The sequence below is a fragment of the Schistocerca americana genome, chromosome 10, assembly GCF_021461395.2.
Source record: "Schistocerca americana isolate TAMUIC-IGC-003095 chromosome 10, iqSchAmer2.1, whole genome shotgun sequence".
In the NCBI taxonomy this organism is placed as follows: domain Eukaryota; kingdom Metazoa; phylum Arthropoda; class Insecta; order Orthoptera; family Acrididae; genus Schistocerca; species Schistocerca americana.
Window position 1 is genome coordinate 159580615 of NC_060128.1, and position 23726 is coordinate 159604340.

General features: G+C 46.0%; 1 protein-coding gene across 1 annotated transcript in view; it reads right to left on the reverse strand.

The window, feature by feature from the left end:
* Positions 1-23726, reverse strand: part of LOC124552323 (zinc finger A20 and AN1 domain-containing stress-associated protein 9-like) — a 134557-nt gene that overhangs the window by 63511 nt on the left and 47320 nt on the right. The gene's annotated exons all lie outside the window — the stretch shown is intronic.

Genomic DNA, 23726 nt, shown 5'->3' on the forward strand with positions numbered 1-23726 from the left:
GTGTGAGGCTTGTAATGGAACGGAACGCTATTTAGGAAACTTCCTGGCAGATTAAAACTGTGTGCCTGACCGATACTCGAACTCGGGACCTTTGCCTTTCGCGGCCAAGTGCTCTAACATCTGAGCTACCCAAACACGACTCACGCCCCATCCTTACAGCTTTAATTCCGCCAGTACCTCATCTCCTACTTTCCAAACTTCACAGAAGCTCTCCTGCAAACCTTGCAGAACTAGCACTCCTGGAAGGAAAGATATTGCGGACAGATGGCGTAGCCATAGTCTGGGGGAAGTTTCCAGAATGAGATTTTCACTCTGCAGCGGAATGTTCGCTGATATCCCCCAGGCTGTGGCTAAACCGTGTCTCTGCAGTATCCTTTCTTCCAGGAATGTTAGTTCTGCAAGGTTCGCAGGAGAGCTTCTGTGAAGTTTGGAAGGTAGGAGATGAGGTACTGGCGGAATTAAAGCTGTGAGGACGGAGCGGGAGTCGTGCTTGGGTATCTCAGACGGTAGAGCACTTGACAGCGAATGGCAAAGGTCCCGAGTTCGAGTCTCGATCCGGCACACAGTTTTAATCTGCCAGGAAGTTTCATATCAGCGCACACTCCGCTGCAGAGTGAAAATCTCATTCTGGAAACATCCCCCAGGCTGTGGCTAAGCCATGTCTCCGCGATATCGTTTCTTTCAGGAGTGCTGGTTCTGCAAGGTTCGTCGAAGAGCTTCTGTGAAGTTTGGAAAGTAGGAGATGAGGTACTGGCGGAATTAAAGCTGTGAGGACGGAGCGTGAGTCGTGCTTGGGTATCTCAGATGGTAGAGCACTTGACAGCGAATGGCAAAGGTCCCGAGTTCGAGTCTCGATCCGGCACACAGTTTTAATCTGCCAGGAAGTTTCATATCAGCGCACACTCCGCTGCAGAGTGAAAACCTCATTCTGGAAACATCCCCCAGGTTGTGGCTAAGCCATGTCTCCGCAATATCCTTTCTTCCAGGAGTGCTAGTCCTGCTAGGTTCGTAGGAGAGCTTCTGTAAAGTTTGAAAGGTAGGAGACGAGGTACTGGCAGAAGTAAAACTGTGAAGACGGGGCGTGAGTCGTGCTTGGGTAGCTCAGATGGTAGAGCACTTGCTCGCAAAAGGCTAAGGTCACCAGCTCGAGTCTCGGTCCGGCACACAGTTTTTATCTGCCAGGAAGTTTCATATCAGCGCACACTCCTCTGCAGAGTGAAAAATCTCATTCTGAGAACTCTGTTGGATCAAAAGTATCCGGTATTTGGTATGGGGTTGGTCCAACCAGCGCCCTTATGGCAGCTTCACCTCTGCGGGGGACAGTTTTACTGAGCTGGATGAACCACTTTGGAGGGAAGTCAGCCCACTCTTCCTCAACAGCCGAAACCAGAGGAGGCAACCATGCTGGTGGCTGGGATCTGGTGCGAATACGTTCTGACTCATCCAGGAGGTTCATGTCGGCACTCAGGGCATGCCAGTTTATTTTAGGAACGTTACGGTCCAGAAGAACAAGGTACAGGAGAATGGAGAGAAAAACAGAGGATCTGTTAACCGACGATGAGTTTTGCTTTATGAAAGGAACAGGCACCAGAGAGGCAGCTCTGAGGTGGCGCTTGATAATCGCAGCAAGGCTGAAGAAAAGACATGTTCATAGGATTTGTCGATCCAGAAAAAGCGTACGAGAATTTTAAATGGTGCAAGATGTTCGATATCTTGACGAAAATAGGGTAATCTATAGAGAAAGACAGGTAATATACTATCTGTACAAAAGCATAGAGGGAATAATAAGAGTGGGAGACCAAGAACGAGGTGTACGGATGAAAAATGGTGTAAGACAGGTGTGTAGCCTTTCACCCATTGGCGTTCAAACTATGCGTCGAAGAAGCAATGAGGGAAATAAAACAAAGTTTCAAGAGCAGAACTGAAATTCAGGGTGAAAGGATATCAACGATAAGATTCGCTGATGACGTTGCTATCCTCAGTGAAAGCGAAGAAAAATTACAGTCTAATGAGTAGAGAATGCGAGTAAACTGAGGAAGGACGAAAGTATGAGAAGTAGCAGAAACGAGAACAAGGGGAAACTTATATCTGGTGATCACAAAGTTAAACAATTCTGCTACGTAGGCAGCAAAATAACCCATCCCGGACGGAGCAAGGACGACTTAAAAAGTGGACTAGCGCTGGCAAAAGGGGCATTCCTGGCCAATAGAAGTCGACTGTTCCCAAACATACACTCCTGGAAATGGAAAAAAGAACACATTGACACCGGTGTGTCAGACCCACCATACTTCCTCCGGACACTGCGAGAGGGCTGTACAAGCAATGATCACACGCACGGCACAGCGGACACACCAGGAACCGCGGTGTTGGCCGTCGAATGGCGCTAGCTGCGCAGCATTTGTGCACCGCTGCCGTCAGTGTCAGCCAGTTTGCCGTGGCATACGGAGCTCCATCGCAGTCTTTAACACTGGTAGCATGCCGCGACAGCGTGGACGTGAACCGTATGTGCAGTTGACGGACTTTGAGCGACGGCGTATAGTGGGCATGCGGGAGGCCGGGTGGACGTACCGCCGAATTGCTCAACACGTGGGGCGTGAGGTCTCCACAGTACATCGATGTTGTCGCCAGTGGTCGGCGGAAGGTGCACGTGCCCGTCGACCTGGGACCGGACCGCAGCGACGCACGGATGCACGCCAAGACCGTAGGATCCTACGCAGTGCCGTAGGGGACCGCACCGCCACTTCCCAGCAAATTAGGGACACTGTTGTTCCTGGGGTATCGGCGAGGACCATTCGCAACCGTCTCCATGAAGCTGGGCTACGGTCCCGCACACCGTTAGGCCGTCTTCCGCTCACGCCCCAACATCGTGCAGCCCGCCTCCAGTGGTGTCGCGACAGGCGTGAATGGAGGGACGAATGGAGACGTGTCGTCTTCAGCGATGAGAGTCGCTTCTGCCTTGGTGCCAAAGATGGTCGTATGCGTGTTTGGCGCCGTGCAGGTGAGCGCCACAATCAGGACTGCATACGACCGATGCACACAGGGCCGACACCCGGCATCATGGTGTGGGGAGCGATCTCCTACGCTGGCCGTACACCACTGGTGATCGTCGAGGGGACACTGAATAGTGCACGGTACATCCAAACCGTCATCGAACCCATCGTTCTACCATTCCTATACCGGCAAGGGAACTTGCTGTTCCAACAGGACAATGCACGTCCGCATGTATCCCGTGCCACCCAACGTGCTCTAGAAGGTGTAAGTCAACTACCCTGGCCAGCAAGATCTCCCGATCTGTCCCCCATTGAGCATGTTTGGGACTGGATGAAGCGTCGTCTCACGCGGTCTGCACGTCCAGCACGAACGCTGGTCCAACTGAGGCGCCAGGTGGAAATGGCATGGCAAGCCGTTTCACAGGACTACAGCCAGCAGCTCTACGATCGTCTCCATGGGAGAATAGCAGCCTGCATTGCTGCGAAAGGTGGATATACACTGTACTAGTGCCGACATTGTGCATGCTCTGTTGCCTGTGTCTATGTGCCTGTGGTTCTGTCAGTGTGATCATGTGATGTATCTGACCCCAGGAATGTGTCAATAAAGTTACCCCTTCCTGGGACAATGAATTCACGGTGTTCTTATTTCAATTTCCAGGAGTGTAGTTTTTAATTTGATGAAGAAATTTCTGATGATATGTGTCTGGAGCGCAGCGTTGTATGGCAGTGAAACATGGACTGTTGGACAACCGGAACGGAAGAGAAAAGGCCCCCGTTTGAGATGTGGTGCTACAGAAGACATTCGAAAATTAGGTCGACCGATAAGGTAGGGAATGAGGAGGTTCTTCGCAGAGTAGGCAAGGAAAGGGAATATGTGGCAAACGCTAACGAGAAGAAAGGTTGGGATGGTGGAATTATAATGAAATCTAGACCTTTAGCTTGACTGCCGCTAGTAATGATTATGGTAGGCAGGGGCACTACAAATGTAGTAGTGTGTGGACAGAGAGTTGGAAAGTGTGAGTCTCACGGGGAGCGTGCCAGAGATAAGTCCCTGCAATCGCATTATCGTCGGATGGAGGGGTTAGCTGCCCTCTGTAATAATAAAAAAAAAAAAAAAAAACTGAGTTAATCGATCAACGACGAACTTACAAATGGGCCTCTTACGACGTTCACCCCGAGCAGATGCTAAGAACGACAGCGAACAAAGTGAGATTTTTTTTTTAAAAAAAGAAAAAAGATAGAGCGTCTGCCATGTAAGCAGGAGGTCCCGGGTTCGAGTCCCGGTCGGAGCACACGTTTTTCAACTGTCCCTGTTGATATTTATCAACGCCTGTAAGCAGCTAAAGGTCTAGATTTCATTATAATTTCATTCTTCTAGAGCTGCAAGATCACCAATGATATCTGTACAGATACCAGCTTCATAGGGATGATGAGACGTCTACTAAGACTCAGGGGGATAATTTCCATGGTATTAGACGGAGCTGTAAAGAGCAAAATTTGTATAGGAAGTCGAAGATTGGGATACATCCAGCAAATAATTGAAGACTTAAGCTGCGGGTGCTACTCTGAAATGAAAAGGCTTGCACAGCAGCGGAAGTCGTGACGGGCCGCATCGAACCAGTCAGAAGACTGACGAGAAAATATCGAAAAGAAACTGTCAGCGAATTATCGGCTCGCAGGTGCTGCTTTATGACAGGGTGTATTTCGGTGTTGATGCGAACAACCGTCGTCCCCGGACTGTTCGTCTACTGTGTGCTGTACATACTGCAGTAAAATGTGTTCAAATCCTTCCCCATTTAGCGTTTCCTCAAACGCAATACGGAGCCCACGCCCAAACCACGAAAAACGGCTCCATGCTACAGCACCACGTCCTCTGTACTTCACTGTTGGCACTACACATGATGGCAGGTAATGATATCCACGCATTTGCCAAACCATAACTCTTACATCGGATTACCACATTGTGGAGCGTGATTCATCACTGCAAATTCCTCGTTTCCAGTCATCCACTGTCCAATGGGGTCGCTCTTTGCACCACCTCAGGAGTCGCCTGTCAGTGACTGCAGGAATGTGTGGGTTAGGGGCTGCTCGACCAATCTGCCCCTTTCCTTTCCGAATCCCTGCAAAAAAAAAAAAAATGGTTCAAATGGCTCTGAGCACTATGGGACTTAACATCTGTGGTCATCAGTCCCCTAGAACTTAGAACTACTTAAATCTAACTAACCTAAGGACATCACACACATCCATGCCCGAGGCAGGATTCGAACCTGCGACCGTAGCAGTCCCGCGGTTCCGGACTGCGCGCCTAGAACCACTAGACCACCGCGGCCGGCGAATCCCTGCACACAGTCATTGTGCTAGCTGAACTGCTGGCAGACCTTTAAAATACAATAAAGGCTTTCATGACCGGATGTTTCAGCTGCTGAGAATTTTTCCGCGTTGTATGGCTGTGGCCCATGGAACTCTTCAATCCCTGACGTTTCGTCCAAGGCGACGGTGCACATCTTCTAATCATCATCCACAACAGAAAAGAGGTGTAATTAAAAGTCTAGTGGACAGAGCTAGAAGGATTTGTACGCCGGAACACTTGGACGCCGAGTTAAAACATCTAAAGCGGTCTTTTGAAAAAATGGGTTCTCTAGTAAAGAAATAAATAGAGTTTTGCGACCGATTAACAGGAGGCCTAAGGACAACGATAGGATACAGCGATGGAAGAACACGGTTTCTCTACCCTTCATAAAAAAGTAACGGATCAAATAGGCAAGATTCTAAGGAAACATGACGTTCGACCTATTTTCAGACCAACTAAGAAAATAGGTCAAGCACTTCGTTCCGTTAACGATAAACGTCCCCCTCTGTCTGCAAGTGGTGTATACAAGATTCCGTGTACATGTGGTAAGGTCTACAAAGAGAAGTGTGAATACACGGTTGAAGGAACATGAAAGTCTTTGCCGACTAGAGAAAACAGACAAATCAGCCGTGGCGGAACATGCTCTTCAATCGGGTGATCACGTAGTGAAATTTTCGGAAACTGAAGTTTTATGTACTATGACGAACTATTATCCACGGCTATATAGAGAAGCCATCGAAATATATGAACATGGGGTAATTTCAACAGAAAAGAAGAAGCCATGAAACTCAGTAATATGGACTGTGACGCTACAGAATCGATAAGAAGTTTTTATCTTTGACGTACTATAATCGATGGTAAAAGTTTTTTATCTTTGACATGGTTTATCTCTGCTATCACGTGAAATCCAGACCACGCCGATTTCCACAGTATTTAGGCCGCTCTTCGACGTCCGACTCGTCAGTCGGCAAGACTCAGCACAACCAGGAACACCTCCAAAGATGTCCAACGTAACCTTGGACGAAGCGTCACGGATTGAAGAGTTCCATGGACCACGGCCATACAACCCGGAAAAATTTGCAGCAGCGGAGACCTTTAAAACGCACAATCGATTCGTTCCACTGATCTCACGTGATTTTTACAGTAACCCTCTGCAATGGTCGACCGTGTCCGTCAGTACACAAGGTTTGCCGGGTCTCGCTTTAGTCGAGGTTGTCCCTTCACGTTTCCATTTCACAGTCACGTCACCGACAGCCGAGTTGGGTAGCTTCAGGAAGGCTGAAATGTGCCTCACGTATCTGTTGGATCTGTTACTCCAAGGTTAATGAGAGATTCTTCTAACGAATTTGAAAGAAATATTTTATCAGCAGATTCTAAAAATAACCCGAAAAAATTTTGGTCGTATGTAAAATCTATGAACGCTACAATTACTTCAATACCTTCTCGGATGATGATAAGCAGAAGGCCGAAATTCTAAACCTAGCTTTCAAAAACTTGTTTACGGTGGAGGACTGCAGCACCACTCCCCCTTTTAATTATCGAACAAACGCAAGGACGGACAGTGTTTAGTGTATCTGGAATTCTAAAACAGTTAAGATCCTTAGGCGCTAGGAAGGCATCTGGCCGAGACGGTATCCCCATAAGATTTGACTATGCTACAAATATAACGCCATTCTTATCCATCATCTGTCAGAGATCATTGGAACAGCGGAAAGTTCCAAGTCATAGCAATCTATAAGAAGGGTAGAAAATCGGATGCACATAATTACCGGCCAATTTCACTGACATCGATTTGTTGTAGAATCATGGAACATACTTTGTGTTCAGACATAATGACCTTCCTAGACTCTGAGAAGCTCATCTGCAGAAACCAGCACGGTTTTAGGAAACAGCGGTCATGTGAGACACAGCTGGCCCCCTTTGTGCATGATATACAAAGGCTCTAGATACCGGCTCCCAGGTTGATGCCATATTCCACGACTTTCGAAAGGCGTTCGACTCAGTTACGCACTGTCGCTTTCTCCAAAAAATACGCGCTTACGGTCTATCCGATGACATATGCGGTTGGTTAGAAAGTTTTCTAACAGACAGGGAGCAGTATGTCGTCCTGAATGGGGAGACTTTAACAGAAACAAGCGTAACTTCCGGTGTGCCCCAGGACAGCGTAACAGGCCCACTGCTTTTTACGATTTACGTAAACGATCTGGTTGATGATATTGACAGCGGTATTAGACTGTTTACCGATAATGCTGTAGTCTACAGGAAAGTAGTATCACACGAAAGTTGTGAACAAATCAATGAAGATTTGCAGAAAATAAATGCATGGTGTAATGACTGGCAGTTATCTCTCTATATTAGTAAGTGTAGCCTACTGCGTATAACAAAGCGAATATTCCCATTGATGTACCAGTACAAAACAAATGCCCAGTGTTTGGAAGCGGTAACATCCGTCAAGTGCCGGCCGGAGTGGCCGTGCGGTTCTAGGCGCTACAGTCTGGAGCCGAGCGACCGCTACGGTCGCAGGTTCGAATCGTGCCTCAGGCATGGATGTGTGTGATGTCCTTAGGTTAGTTAGGTCTAATTAGTTCTAAGTTCTAGGCGACTGATGACCTCAGAAGATAAGTCGCATCGTGCTCAGAGCCAGCCATCCGTCAAGTGTCTGGGTGTGACTATTCGAAATGGTCTCAGATGGAACGATAAATTACACAAGTAACGGGTAAGGCGGACTCTAGATTGCGGTTTATTGGTAGAATCCTGAAGCGATGCAGTCCTTCAACAAAGGAAATTGCTTACAGTTCTTTAGTTCGTCCAGTCTTAGAGTACTGTTCGTCTGTATGGGAACTTTACCAGTTGGGTCTCATTCAAGAGATTGAGAAGGTCCAAAAAAGAGCGATAAGATTCGTGACTGGTACATTTAGCCATCACGAGAGCGTTACAAATCTCTTAGAAAGTTTGAAGTGAGACACACTTTCAGATAGACGACTCACTAAACAGAAGGGGCTGCTCACTAAATTCTGAAATCCGATCTTCAACGACGATGTAGAGCGTATATTATTACCACCAACTTTCAAATCGCGCAATGATCACCATTCAAAGATAAGGGAAATAAGAGCTCGTACTGAGGCGTTCAGACAGTCGGTTTTGCCTCGCGCGATCCGCGAGTGGAACAGAGAGGGAGAAATATGACTTTGGCGCGGATAGTGCCCTCCGCCACACACCGCTTGGTGGCTGGCGGAGTTTATGAGTAGATGTACATGGCCATCGATGTCACTGATCCCTCCTGCTATTACTGCTGACTGATTTTATACTTGCTGGTACGGTCGTCATGACATCTGGTGCACAATACCGAGCTATGTATCTATGCCTGGATGATTTTGATCAGCTGATGTTCACTGATGATTCAAAATATTGTGACCATGTGGTTAACAGCGTGTTGTTCTACCTTGGGATGTTTACAGCGGCGATTCCACCTGGCACAGATTCAAGTAACTGCCGGGTTTCTGGAGGTATGTCGCACCAGATGCCTCTACACAGGTAACGCAGTTTCACTGGCTTACGAGCTGGTGGTTTGTGGGCAGCGAGCTGGCGCTCAATAGCGCCACAAAGGTGTCGGCAGCAGCTTTAGATCAGACATCAGATTGACTCCTCTATCATACTCCTCAAACCACTGAAGCATAGTTATGCTCTTGTGACACAGAGATTTATCCTGCTGGAAGATACCGTCACCATCGCTGAAGAAGTCAAGCATTAGACGAAGGAGGTGTTATGAAATAATGTAGTCGTAGGTAACAACTATCGTGGTGTGTTCGATTGCTGTCATAGGCGGTCTAAGGCGCTGCAGACATGGACTGTGCGGCTGGTCCCGGCGGAGGTTCGAGTCCTCCCTCGGCCATGGGTGTGTGTGTTTGTCCTTAGGATAGTTTAAGTTGATAATTTAGGTTAAGTGGCGCAGTGTATACACTACTGGCCATTAAAATTGCTACACCAAGAAGAAATGCAGATGATAAACGGGTATTCATTCTACAAATATATTATACTAGAACTGACATGTGATTACATTTTCACCCTATTTGGATACATAGATCCTGACAAGTCAGAACCCAGAACAACCACCACTGGCCGTAATAACAGCCCTGATACGCCTGGGCATTGAGTCAAACAGAGCTTGGATGGCGTGTACAAGTACAGCTGCCCCGATACCACAGCTCATCAAGACTGGCGTATTGCGACTAGCCAGTTGCTCGGCCACCATTAACCAGACGTTTTCAGTTGGTGAGAGATCTGGAGAATGTGCTGGCCAGGGAAGTAGTCGAACATTTTCTGTATCCAGAAATGCCCGTACAGGACCTGCAACACGCGGTCGTGCATTATCTTCCTGAAATGTAGGGTTTCGCAGGGATCGAATGAAGGGTAGAGACACGGGTCGTAACACATCTGAAATGTAACGTCCACTGTTCAAAGTGCCGTCAATGAGAACAAGAAGTGATCGAGACGTGTAACCAATGTCACCCCATACCATCACGCCGGGTGATACGCCAGTATGGCGATGACCAATACACGCTTCCAATGCGCGTTCACCGCGATGTCGCCAAACAGGGATGCGACCATCATGATGCTGTAAACAGGACCTGGATTCATCCGAAAAAATGACGTTTTGCCATTCGTGCACCCAGGTTTGTCGTCGAGTACACCACCGCAGGCGCTCCTGTCTGTGATGCACCGTCAAGGGTAACCGCAGCCATGGTCTCCGAGCTGGTGATAGTCCATGCTGCTGCAAACGTCGTCGAACTGTTCGTGCAGATGGTTGTTGCCTTGCAAACGTCCCTATCTGTTGACTCAGGGATCGAGACTTGGCTGCCCGATCCGTTACAGCCATGCGGATAAGATGCCTGTCATCTCGACAGCTAGTGATACGAGGCCGTTGGGATGCAGCATGGCGTTCCGTATTACCCTTCTGAACCCACCGATTCCATATTCTGCTAACAGTCATTGGATCTCGACCAACGCGAGCAGCAATGTCGCGATACGATAAACCGCAATGGCGATAGGCTACAATCCGACCTTTATCATAGTCGGAAACGTGATGGTACGCATTTCTCCTCCTTACACGAGGCAACACAACGTTTCACCAGGCAACGCCGGTCAACTGCTGTTTGTGTATGAGAAATCGGTTGGAAACGTTCCTCATGTCAGCACGTTGTAGGTGTCGCCACCGTCTCCAACCTTGTGTGAATGCTCTGAAAAGCTGATCATTTGCATATCACAGCATCTTTTTCCTGTCGGTTAAATTTCGCCTCTGTAGCAGGTCATGTTCGTGGTGTAGCAATTTTAATGGCCAGTAGTGTAAAATAGGGACTCATCTGACCAGGCGACGGCTTTTTCAGTCGTCCAGAGTCGTATGGTCACGAGACTAGGAGAGGCACTACAGGCAATGACGTGCTATTAACAAAGGTACTCACGTCTACCGTCTGCTGCCATATGCATTAACGCGAAATTTCGGTGCACTGTCGTAACGGCTGCGTTCATTGTACGTCCCACATTGATTTCTCCGGTTATTTTTCGCAGTGTTTATTGTCTATTAGTACCGAAAATCTACCCGAACGCCGCTGCTCTTGCTCGCTAAGTGAAGCCCGTCGGCCTCTGCGTTGTCCGTGGTGAGAGGTAACGCCTGAAATTTGGTATTCTTGCAGCTCTTGACACTGTGGATCTCGGAAAATTTTAGTACCCAACGATTTACGAAATGGAATTTTCCATGCGGCCAGCTCTATCTACCAATCTGCGTTCAGTGATAGTTAATTCCCGTCGTGCGGCTATGATCACGTCTGACACCTTTTCAAATGAAGCACCTGAGGATAAATGACAACTCGGCCAATGCCTTGCTAGCTTTATACCTTGTGTACGCGATACCACCGCCAGTGTATAAGTGCATATCGCTATCCAATGAATTTTTGCACCGCAGTGTATTTCTCATCGGAGTATTAAGTGGGTGCGGATGCAAGTAACTCGAGCGTTACGTGATAACTGAACGAACTCTGGCCCCTCAGTGCACAGAAGGCTGCCTGCTGTACACCGAAGCGGTGCGGGCGGCGTGTCCACAGGCGCCACAAAAGCTGCGAGTGCAATTAGGCGCGAGGGGGCGTGGCTCCGGGCGCAATTACATGCAAATGCGCGCGCCGTGTGTGCGGCGGCAATAGGCGGGTGGCTGCAGCTAGGGGTAGGCACACAGCGTGGGCCTGCTTGCTCTTGTTTAATGCTGTAGGGGCTGCATCACTTCCGGCGAATCGACCGACAGAAATATGAGCTGCCGCTAGGCGAAACGATCTAGTTAACCAGGACAAAGCCCGAGACTTACACCTTATATGACTAGTAAAGAGAGAAATAAACAACAGATCACATAGTTACTGGTGGGCCCTCCGGGCTTTACGGTCGTGGTCCGCGGAAGTTTTCCGCTCCTGCCGTTTGGGACGGAGCTGCGTTCGACATCTTCAGAGGTGCTCCTGGTTCCGCTGAACACCACTCGAGCCGTTCCCGAAACGATCTGAGCAGATACTCCTCCAGCTCATCATTAGTATGACTGCCAAATCTTAAATGTATGTCAAAAGGATAGACCAACGAGAAATGGAGGTAGTGTACACTACTGGCCATTAAAATTGCTACACCACGAAGATGACGAGCTACAGACGCGAAATTTAACCGTCAGGAAGAAGATGCTGTAAAATGCAAATGATTAGCTTTTCAGAGCATTCACACAAGGTTGGCGCCGGTGGTGACACCTACAACGTGCTGACATGAGGAAAGTTTCAACCGATTTCTCATACACAAACAGCAGTTGACCGGCGTTGCCTGGTGAAACGTTGTTGTGTAAGGAGGAGAAATGCGTACCATCACGTTTCCGAGTTTGATAAAGGTCGGATTGTAGCCTTTCGCGATTGCGGTTTATCGTATCGCGACGTTGCTGCTCGCGTTGGTCGAGATCCAATGACTGTTTGCGGAATATGGAATCGGTGGGTTCAGGAGGGTAATACGGAACGCCGTGCTGGATCCCAACGGCCTCGTATCACTAGCAGTCGAGATGACAGGCATCTTATCCGCATGGCTGTAACGGATCGTGCAGCCACGTCTCGATCCCTGCGTCAACAGATGGGGACGTTTGCAAGACAACAACCATCTGCACGAACAGTTCGACGACGTTTGCAGCAGCATGGACTATCAGCTCGGAGACCCTGACTGCTGTTACCCTTGACGCTGCATCACAGACAGGAGCGCCTGCGATGGTGTACTCAACGACGAACCTCGGTGCACGAATGGCAAAACGTCATTCTTTCGGATGAGTGCAAGTTCTGTTTACAGCATCATGATGGTTGCATCCATGTTTGGCGACATCGCGGTGAACGCACTTTGGAAGCATGTATTCGTCATCGCCATACTGGCGTATCACCCGGCGTGATGGTATGGGGTGCCATTGGTTACACTTCTCGGTCACCTCTTGTTCGCACTGACGGCACTTTGAACAGTGGACGTTACATTTCAGATGTGTTATGACCCGTGGCTCTACCATTCATCCCTGCGAAACTCTACATTTCAGCAGGATAATGCACGACCGCATGTTGCAGGTCCTGTACAGCCCTTTCTGGATACAGAAAATGTGCGACTGCTTCCCTGGCCAGCACATTCTCCAGGTCTCTCACCAACTGAAAACGTCTGGTCAATAGTGGCCGAACAACAGCCTCGTCAGAATACGCCAATCACTACTCTTGATGAACTGTGGTATCGTGTTGAAGCTGTATGGGCAGCTGTACCTCTACATGCCATCCAAGCTCTGTTTGACTCAATGCCCAGGCGAATCAATGCCGTTATTACGGCCAGAGGTGGGTGTTCTGGGTAGTTTATCATCTGCATTTCTTCTTGGTGTAGCAATTTTAATTCATTGGAGTGTATTATTTCTTCTGATTTAATGATACCATGACGGAAAGAAATCGCAACAGCAAGAAGGATTTGTGAGACATAAACGGAAGTTGGGAGGCGTGTTTCTACAACTGAAAGATGGTACCTATTCAGATTTCGTGCCAATCGCAGAACAGTGGTGCCAGTAGCGCCGCTATAAGCACTCGAGTCAGATCTGCTTTTAATACGCGTTGTAGCAGTCGTAAGTGTTAGTTAGCTTTGAGGCTGAACGTTGTGAGTTAATGTTAGTTTAGAATGCCTTTAAGGCCACAAAGACGCCAATTTTAACAATTCAGTCGGTCTGAACGATGTCGTGTAATAGAGCTTCGAGAAGGTGGGTGTTCTTTCTGCGATGTTTCAGAAAGACTTGGCAGAACTTTGATTTTATCCATACTGGATGGGAGGTCGTGGTTGTGAATGTTAAAATGTTGAGCCGATATATTTTTTAACATAGACTTGGCAGAAATGTAGCCACTGCACAGTACTGTTGACTGTGGTGGTCACGAGAACGCACGGTCGCAAAAAGACCAGTCCTCGGACACGTATGGGCCACTACATCTACATCTACATGACTACTCTGAAATTCACATTTAAGTGCTTGGCAGAGGGTTCATCGAACTACAATCGTACTATCTCCCTACCATTCCACTCCCGAACAGTGCGCGGTAAAAATGAACACCTAAACCTTTCTGTTTGAGCTCTGATTTCTCTTATTTTATTTTGACGATCATTCCTACCTATGTAGGTTGGGCTCAACAAAATATTTTCGCATTCGGAAGAGAAAGTTGGTGACTGAAATTTCGTAAATACACTACTGGAAATTGAAATAAGAACACCGTGAATTCATTGTCCCAGGAAGGGGAAACTTTATTGACACATTCCTGGGGTCAGATACATCACATGATCACACTGACAGAACCACAGGCACATAGACACAGGCAACAGAGTATGCACAATGTCATGTCGGCACTAGTACAGTGTATATCCATCTTTCGCAGCAATGCAGGCTGCTATTCTCCCATGGAGACGATCGTAGAGATGCTGGATGTAGTCCTGTGGAACGGCTTGCCATGCCATTTCCACCTGGCGCCTCAGTTGGACCAGCGTTCGTGCTGGACGTGCAGACCGCGTGAGACGACGCTTCATCCAGTCCCGAACATGCTCAATGGGGGACAGATCCGGAGATCTTGCTGGCCAGGGTAGTTGACTTACACCTTCTAGAGCACGTTGGGTGGCACGGGATACATGCGGACGTGCATTGTCCTGTTGGAACAGCAAGTTCCCTTGCCGGTCTAGGAATGGTAGAACGATGGGTTCGATGACGGTTTGGATGTACCGTGCACTATTCAGTGTCCCCTCGACGATCACCAGTGGTGTACGGCCAGTGTAGGAGATCGCTCCCCACACCATGATGCCGGGTGTTGGCCCTGTGTGCCTCGGTCGTATGCAGTCCTGATTGTGGCGCTCACCTGCACGGCGCCAAACACGCATACGACCATCATTGGCACCAAGGCAGAAGCGACTCTCATCGCTGAAGACGACACGTCTCCATTCGTCCCTCCATTCACGCCTGTCGCGACACCACTGGAGGCGGGCTGCACGATGTTGGGGCGTGAGCGGAAGACGGCCTAACGGTGTGCGGGACCGTAGCCCAGCTTCATGGAGACGGTTGCGAATGGTCCTCGCCGATACCCCAGGAGCAACAGTGTCCCTAATTTGCTGGGAAGTGGCGGTGCGGTCCCCTACGGCACTGCGTAGGATCCTACGGTCTTGGCGTGCATCCGTGCGTCGCTGCGGTCCGGTCCCAGGTCGACGGGCACGTGCACCTTCCGCCGACCACTGGCGACAACATCGATGTACTGTGGAGACCTCACGCCCCACGTGTTGAGCAATTCGGCGGTACGTCCACCCGGCCTACCGCATGCCCACTATACGCCCTCGCTCAAAGTCCGTCAACTGCACATACGGTTCACGTCCACGCTGTCGCGGCATGCTACCAGTGTTAAAGACTGCGATGGAGCTCCGTATGCCACAGCAAACTGGCTGACACTGACGGCGGCGGTGCACAAATGCTGCGCAGCTAGCGCCATTCGACGGCCAACACCGCGGTTCCTGGTGTGTCCGCTGTGCCGTGCGTGTGATCATTGCTTGTACAGCCCTCTCGCAGTGTCCGGAGCAAGTATGGTGGGTCTGACACACCGGTGTCAGTGTGTTCTTTTTTCCATTTCCAGGAGTGTAGATCTCGCCGCGACGAAAAACGTCTTTGCTTTAATGATTTCCATCCCAACTCGCGTATCATGTCTGCCACACTCTCTCCCCTATTACGTGATAATACAAAACGACCTCCCCGTTTTTGCACCCTTTCGATGTTCTCCGTCAGTCCCACCTGGTAAGGATCCCACACCGCGCAGCAATATTCTAACAGGGGACGAACGAGTGTAGTGTAAGCTGTCTCTTTAGTGGACTTGTTGCATCTTCTAAGTGTCCTGCCAATGAAACGCAACCTTTGGCTCGCCTTCCCCGCAGTATTATCTATGTGGTCTTTCCAACTGAAGTTGTTCGTAATTTTAACACCCAGGTACTTAGTTGAATTGACAGTCTTGAGAATTGTACTATTTATCGAGTAATCGAATTCCAACGGATTTCTTTTGGAACTCATGTGGATCACCTCACACGTTTCATTATTTAGCGTCAACTGGCACCTGCCACACCGTACACCAATCTTTTCTAAATCGCTTTGCAACTGATACTGGTCTTCGGATGACCTTACTAGACGGTAAATTACAGCATCATCTGCGAACAACCTAAGAGAACTGCTCAGATTGTCACCCAGGTCATTTATATAGATCAGGAACAGCAGAGGTCCCAGGACGCTTCCCTGGGGAACACCTGATATCACCAAGAGGGAAGACAATTGCGTTCCGCGAACGGCTCTTTCGCATCGTAGTGCTCCTGCAGCAACAATGTGAGCAGCAGTTGGCACCGCAGTGGCACAACGAACTGTTACAAATCGTTTACCTAAAGAGCAGGTCAGAGTCGCCCCGTAGTGTTCACGTCACTGGCCCCAAGCTAAAGCCATGTGCGTGGTGGTGAGCGAGAGGTCATTGGAGAACAGCTTGTGTTTTCTGATGAAAGCTGGTTCTGCCTCGGTGCCAGTGATGATGAGATGGAGGCTAGTTGAGGGCCTGTAATCAACCTGCCTACCTTCGTCTTAGATACGCTGCGCCTACACCTGAAGTTATGGTCTGGAGTACGATTCCGTATGACAGAGGAGCACTCACGTGGTTGTCTCAAGCACTTAGATTAGATTAGATCAGTACTTGTTTCATAGAACATGAACACGAGACATCGTAATGATGTGGAACGTGTCAGGTTAATAAAAGGTGTCTATACAAGATATTACATTAGACAAAATATTAAATTTTTTTTTTTTTTTTTTTTTTTGACGTTGGGAAATTATCCACTTACTATATCCAAAAATTCATCTAATGAGTAGAAGGAGTTGCCATTAAGAAATTCTTTCAATCTCCTTGTAAATGCTATATGGCTATCTGTCAGACTTTTGATGCCATTAGGTAAGTGACCAAAGACTTTTGTGGCAGCATAATTTACCCCCTTCTGAGCCAAAGTTAGATTTAACCTTGAGTAGTGAAGATCATCCTTTCTCCTAGTGTTGTAGCCATGTACACTGCTATTACTTTTGAATACGTTCGGATTGTTAATAACAAATTTCGTAAGTGAATATATAGTAAGGCTACAGTGAAGATCTCTAGCTCTTTAATTTTGTCTGCAGGATGATCTTGGATGAGCTCCAGCAATTATTCTGATTACACGCTTTTGTGCAATGAACACTCTTTTACTCAATGATGAGTTACCCCAGAATATGATGCCATACGAAAGCAGAGAATGAAAACAGTCGTGGTAAGCTAATTTACTCAGATGTATATCGCCAAAATTTGTAATGACCCTAATAGCATAAGTAGCTGAACTCAAACGTTTCAGCAGACCCTCAGTGTGTTTTTTCCAGTTCAACCCCTCATCAATGCATACACCTAGAAATTTTGAATATTCTACATTAGCTACCAATTTCTGATCGAAGTCTATATTTATTAATGGCGTCATTCCATTTACTGTGTGGAACTGTATATACTGTGTTTTGTTAAAGTTTAATGAGAGCCCATTTGCAGAGAACCACTTAATGATTTTCTGAAAAACATCGTTTACAATTTCACCAGTTAATTCTTGTCTGTCGGGTGTGATAGCTATACTTGTATCATCGGCAAAAAATACCAGCTTTGCATATTCGTGAATATAGAATGGCAAGTCATTAATATATATTAAGAACAGCAGAGGACCCAAGACCGAACCTTGCGGCACCCCATTCTTGATTGTTCCCCAGTTTGAGAAATCACCAGTTTTTTTGCATATTATGTGAACTGCTTACTTCGACTTTCTGCACTCTTCCAGTTAGGTATGATTTAAACCATTTGAGCACTGTCCCATTCATGCCACAGTACTTGAGCTTATCTAGAAGTATTCCATGATTAACACAATCAAAAGCCTTTAAGAGATCACAAAAAATCCCAACGGATGACTTAAGTTTACTCAGAGCATTTAATATTTCATTAGTGAAAGTATATATAGCATTTTCTGTTAGAAAATGCTTCTGGAAACCAAAATGAGATTTTGTTAAAACTTTATTTTTACAAAGGTGTGAAGCTACTTCCTAAAGTGTATGTCATCTGGCGATGCTACCTGTTGTACTGTCATTCATGAACTGCATTCCAGGGAGTGTTTTCCAGCAAGCTAACGCTCTCCCACATACCACTGTTGTAACACAACATGCTCTACGAAGTGTCGACATGTTGCCTTGGCCTGCTCGATCACCAGATCTGTTTTTAATCGAGCACATACGCGACATCATCGGACCACGAGTCCAGCGTCATCCACAACCAGCATTGACCATCCCTATATTGACCGACAAAGTGCAACAGGTATGGAACTCCATCCCACAAACTAACATCCGGCAGCTGCAGAATAGAACGCATGCACGTTTGATGTCAGCACGTAGTTTTTCAAATTTTGTTTGTGGTTCAACAACACGATACATAAAAATATAAAATTCACAATTGAAAGAGAACAGAACAACCAAATTAACTTTCTGGATATAAAAATCAAAACACAAAACAATAAGCATATGTTTGAAAGTTACCGTAAACCCACAGCAACGGACATTATCATTCCCCAATCCTCGAACCACCTACACGCACAAAAGCAAGCACCACTTCGACACATGCTCCATAGATTCAACACAGTACCACTCAACAAAGAAAGCTACCAAAAAGAGCTGGACATAATAATGCAGACAGCACAAAATAATGGTCACAATAATAACACAGTCACAAAGCTAAACAACAAAATTAAAAGTAAAATAAAAGCAGAAAGCTTCAAACCACAGACAACAACACAACAGAACCAAACACGCAGTCCCATTACAACTACACAGGATAATTGGGAAAAGATGAAAGAGAACACAAGATGGTACAAAATGACCTACAAACACAAACTCACCCATAAAATCACCAATATCACCAAAAGACAGGGAATATACATAGCATACACAACAGACAATTCTATACAAAAATACACCCCAAAACTGACAAAAAAACGGACATATACCAGAAAGCAGGCATTTATCAGCTACAGTGCAACACTTGTGAAGGCACATACATAGGGCAAATAGGGAGAACATTTGATGCCAGATACAAGGAATACATGAGAGCCAGGAAATATGGGACAAACCACTCCACATTTGCAGAACACCTAAGAGGAAATGACCACAAACCAACCACTGGAGAAGATGACATGAAATAAACAATAAAAAAAAAAAACCTCCTGACCATGCAAGAAAATTACCACATACATAAAACCAAAGGAGAGGGGAAAATCATGTTGAATGATCAAGTACACATGCCAAGGAATTCATTCAAATGGTTCAAATGGTTCTGAGCACTATGGGACCCAACATCTGTGGTCATCAGTCCCCTAGAACTTGGAACTACTTAAACCTAACTAACCTAAGGACATCACACACATCCATGCCCGAGGCAGGATTCGAACCTGCGACCGTAGCGGTCACGCGGTTCCAGACTGACGCGCCTAGAACCGCACGGCCACACCGGCCGGCAAGCAATTCATTATTTACACTAATAGATAAGATAATAGAATAACATTCGCAAAAAGTATTACTATAATAATACTGTAAAATGTAACAATAATAGAACCCAACATCTTTACACTCACTCATCCATGAACCCCTCCACAGAATATTGAAACGAAAAGTCAAAACAGCTGTCGCCAAAGTTTTCAGCCACTCGCTAACAGCTAGTACACCCGCCACCCCCCCCCCCCCCCAAAAGTCTGCTCTATCCCCCCCCCCTCTCTCTCTCTCTCTCTCTCTCTCTCTCTCTCTCTCTCTCTCTCTCTCTCTCTCACACACACACACACACACACACACACACACACGGTATAAACATCATAAACAGAAGTTAGTAACGAACATATACTTCGTTAGGTTGGCAACAAATAGGTAAACATTCCAAAGAACATGAAACACGTAATGGAGTCGCAATATTTACGTTGTGAAAAGCAGTGTACGACGAGAGAGTGGTATCGAGTGACAAAAGAACAGTAGTTCACCACAAAAAAGTGTGAGAAACATGGTGAACAGTGTGTGGAAGGCGAGAACACAAAGATGTGATTATATGGCAGTGATAAAAGTGGTAGTGCGACCTCCAGACCAGATGTGAGAAAACGCAGATCAGCAAATCGTAAGTAATTACTTTTTTTACAAAATAATCGCGAAGTGAACTGTTTGATAATCTAAAACTATATCATTATAGATCCCACTGATGATGCCTTAGAACAGGAGAATTCGAAACGCGTTTGGATAAATAAAGTAACTAGCAGCAGGAAAAAGCAGTTTTATTTACAAAACAAGTATTAAACTGCGATTTTGTAATGTTAATCACTGAAATATCGTACCTAGACAAAGTATTCCCGAAATTTCATTACTGTACATTAATCATTTTTGAGGTTGTGATTTTTTTCAGTTAGTTTCCCGTTTCCCGTCGAAGTATCAAGTTCGTGTTTAATTCCATAAATATATCGATCATTATTTACTAAATTGTCTAAGTATTAGGCAGCGGAACAATGCAGTATCTTACACATCGAAAGCATCACGAATAAACAACATAGCACAGGGAAAGCGCACTTGGCAGTTGGAATCATTTCCCGAAGTGCTTCTTGCATCTCGTGTTTAGTAGCACAAAAAAGTTATTTGTGTAAACCCATCGCTTTTACAGTCGCAGGCATTCACCAACCATTTCTAATGGATAATATGAAAAATCGACCGTGACCAGACAAAAAAAGGAAAAATAAATAATAAAAGGCATATGAAAACGTATTACATAAATTCGGCCATTACTCGTCGTAAGTCCGTGTGGCAAATTGATATTATTCAAGAAACTGATGATGACTGTGTACCCTAGAGAAACGTACAGAAAAAGGCTCGGGAGACACTATCGTGCAGGTTTGCTGCACTAAACGTTGACTAGTGTGGAAATGTGGAGCATAAGCTGTAGGGACGGAAAGGGACGTGTTGTGACGTGGAAGTAATTGCGTTGGACTCTTGTAGTCCCAAAGATCTTGTCTCTGTGAAGAACTTCTTTGTTGGTCCTTTAGGAAGCCTGCGCCTAAAGCAGTATTTAGTTTCCGTCATGTTCTTAATTACAAACACGTAAGGAGATATAGCTGGCGGAGACTTCCGAGAAGATGAATGACGCTTTGACGCATGTTAGGAAGTGGAATTCAGAAGAAAGGAAGCGGCTTGCAGCATTACACGTAGAAGAACTGCAGAGATGCTAGCCTTTAGTACCTTCTATCATTTTCAAAAGTAATAAACCGCTGTCTGAGAGGAAGAAGATCACGCACAATTTGTGAGATGCGAAACTCTTGTTTCTTTGCAGGAAATGTACAGATTTTAAACGGGTTCAAGAAGGTTTATTTCTGTTTCAATTTCCATGTCGAAAAGGACTTACTCGGATCCAAGTACAGTGGCCTAGAATTCAAATCTGTTTTCCTATTTAAGGTAATCCAATTTTTGCGGTAATCTAATATTACAGATGGTGTCAGGCCTGTTACATAATTGTATTAAATGCACAGGTATTTCCATAAACACGAGATCGAATGCGATTTACATGTGCATCACTGCTTCAGATGACAGCCACTTTAAAAGTGTAAACCAAACATTTACGTAGTAGAAGTTGTTTCCGGTCTAAACAACAGACATTTTCAGTCATTAGATGAAATCGCTGGAAATTAACAGTTATTTTCCATATCGCTCTGCATCCACATCTGCATCTGCATCTACATGTCCACTCAGCAATTCACACTTAAGTGCCTGCCAGAGGGTTCTTCGAGTCGCTTTCACTACCTGTTCCCTCCCGAACAACTCGCGGGAAAAACCATCGCTTGAATCTTACCGTGCTAGCTCTAATTTCTCTTATTTAATTACGATAATCGCTTCTCCCAATGCAGGCTGGCGTCAACAAAATGTTTTCACATTCAGAGGCGAATGTTGGTGATTGATATTTCGTGAGAAGGTCTCGCCGCAACGAAGAAATGGTTGCCACCTCACCTCGCTTATCATGTTTGTAATAGTGCGTCTCCCATTTCGCGATTATGCAAATGGAGCCGCCCTTCTATGGACGTTTTTTGATGTCCTCCGTCAATTTCATACCGCTCAGCAATGCTCCAAAAGACCGACAACCGTAGTGTAGGCCGTCTCTTTAACAAAACTGCTGCATATTCTAACTATTTTGACGGTTTTGGTTCGCCTCCCCACAATACTTTTTATGTTATCTTTCCAATTCTAGTGGTTAGCACATGTAATGCCTCGGTATTTAGTTGAATTGCGAACTTTTAAACTTGTGTGATTTGTCGTAACCGAAATTTGACTGTTTCCTTTCAGCACTCACGTGGACAACTTTACATTTTTCGTTGTTTAGTGACAACTGGCACTTTTCGCATCACACAGATATCGTGTCTGTGTCATTTTGCAACTGGTTTTGGCCATTTGAAGATCTTTTTAGCCGGTAAATGGCAGCCTGATGCTTAAACAATGTAAGAGGGCTGCTCAGATTGTCTCCTAAATCGATTACGTACGTTAGGAACAACATAGGGCTTATAACACTTGTTTAGCGAACGCCAGATATTACTTCTGTTTTACTCGTTGGCCCTCCGACAGTTGCTACGAACTGTATGTGACCTTTCTGACAGAAAATCACGAATCTAGTCACACAACTGAAGCGATACTCCAGTGGCACGCAGTTTGGTTAAAATCCATGCGTGAAGAACGGTGTCGAGGAAATCTGAAAAGATGGAATAAATTTGGGATCTCCTGTCGACAGCACTCGCTACTTCGCGTGAATAAAGGGAACAGTTGGGTATTTTCTGAATCTGTAATGACTAAGTATAAATAAGTCATTTCTCTTCGATATAATTGATAATTTTCGAACACACTTTAATATGTTCAAAAGTCCTACTGCAAAGGGCCGTCAGTGATACTGGTCTGTAACTCAGCAGATTGCTAACGCAACGTCCAATGGCTGTGGGCAGAAAAAGAAAGATCCAAGTCACTTATAAGAATTTTATAACAAGTCTAACTGCCAACCAAAAAGCTTCTTCCGACACACAAAGTAATCGTTCTACTGGCCACTTCTGAGGCCCACAATAAAGATATTAAATCTGAAAATTGTTCCAATTCGAACACAACTTACAAGGGAACCTCCCCATCGCACCCCTCTCAGATTTAATTATAAGTTGGCACCGTGGATAGACCTTGAAAAGCTAAACGCAGATCAATCGAGAAAACAGGAAGAAGTTGTGTGGAACTATGAAAAATATACAAACTGAGTAGTCCATGCGCAAGATAGGCAACACAAAGAATAGTGTGAGCTCAGGAGTGCCGTGATCCCGTGGTTAGCGTGAGCAACTGCGGAACGAGAGGTCCTTGGTACAAGTCTTCCCTCGAGTGAAAGGTTTAATTTTTTATTTTGAGACAATTATCAAAGTTCAGGCAATCACACATAATCAGCTTCGCTCTCCAAAATTCCAGGACATGTTCAGATTTGCTTGGACATATGCAGGATTTGACAGTCTACACACGGAAAAATTTGAAAACGTTAAAAACATATGTTTTGTACAAAGCACAGGGAAAACTGTGCGACTGTGAAACTGTTGCATTCATTTGTTGCAGTTTACGTGACAAACTCTTATGTTTTCATCACTTTTTTGGGAGTGATTATCACATCCACAAGGAAACCTAAATCGGCCAAGGTAGAAGAATCTTTTTACCCTTTCGCCAAGTGTACAAGTTAGGT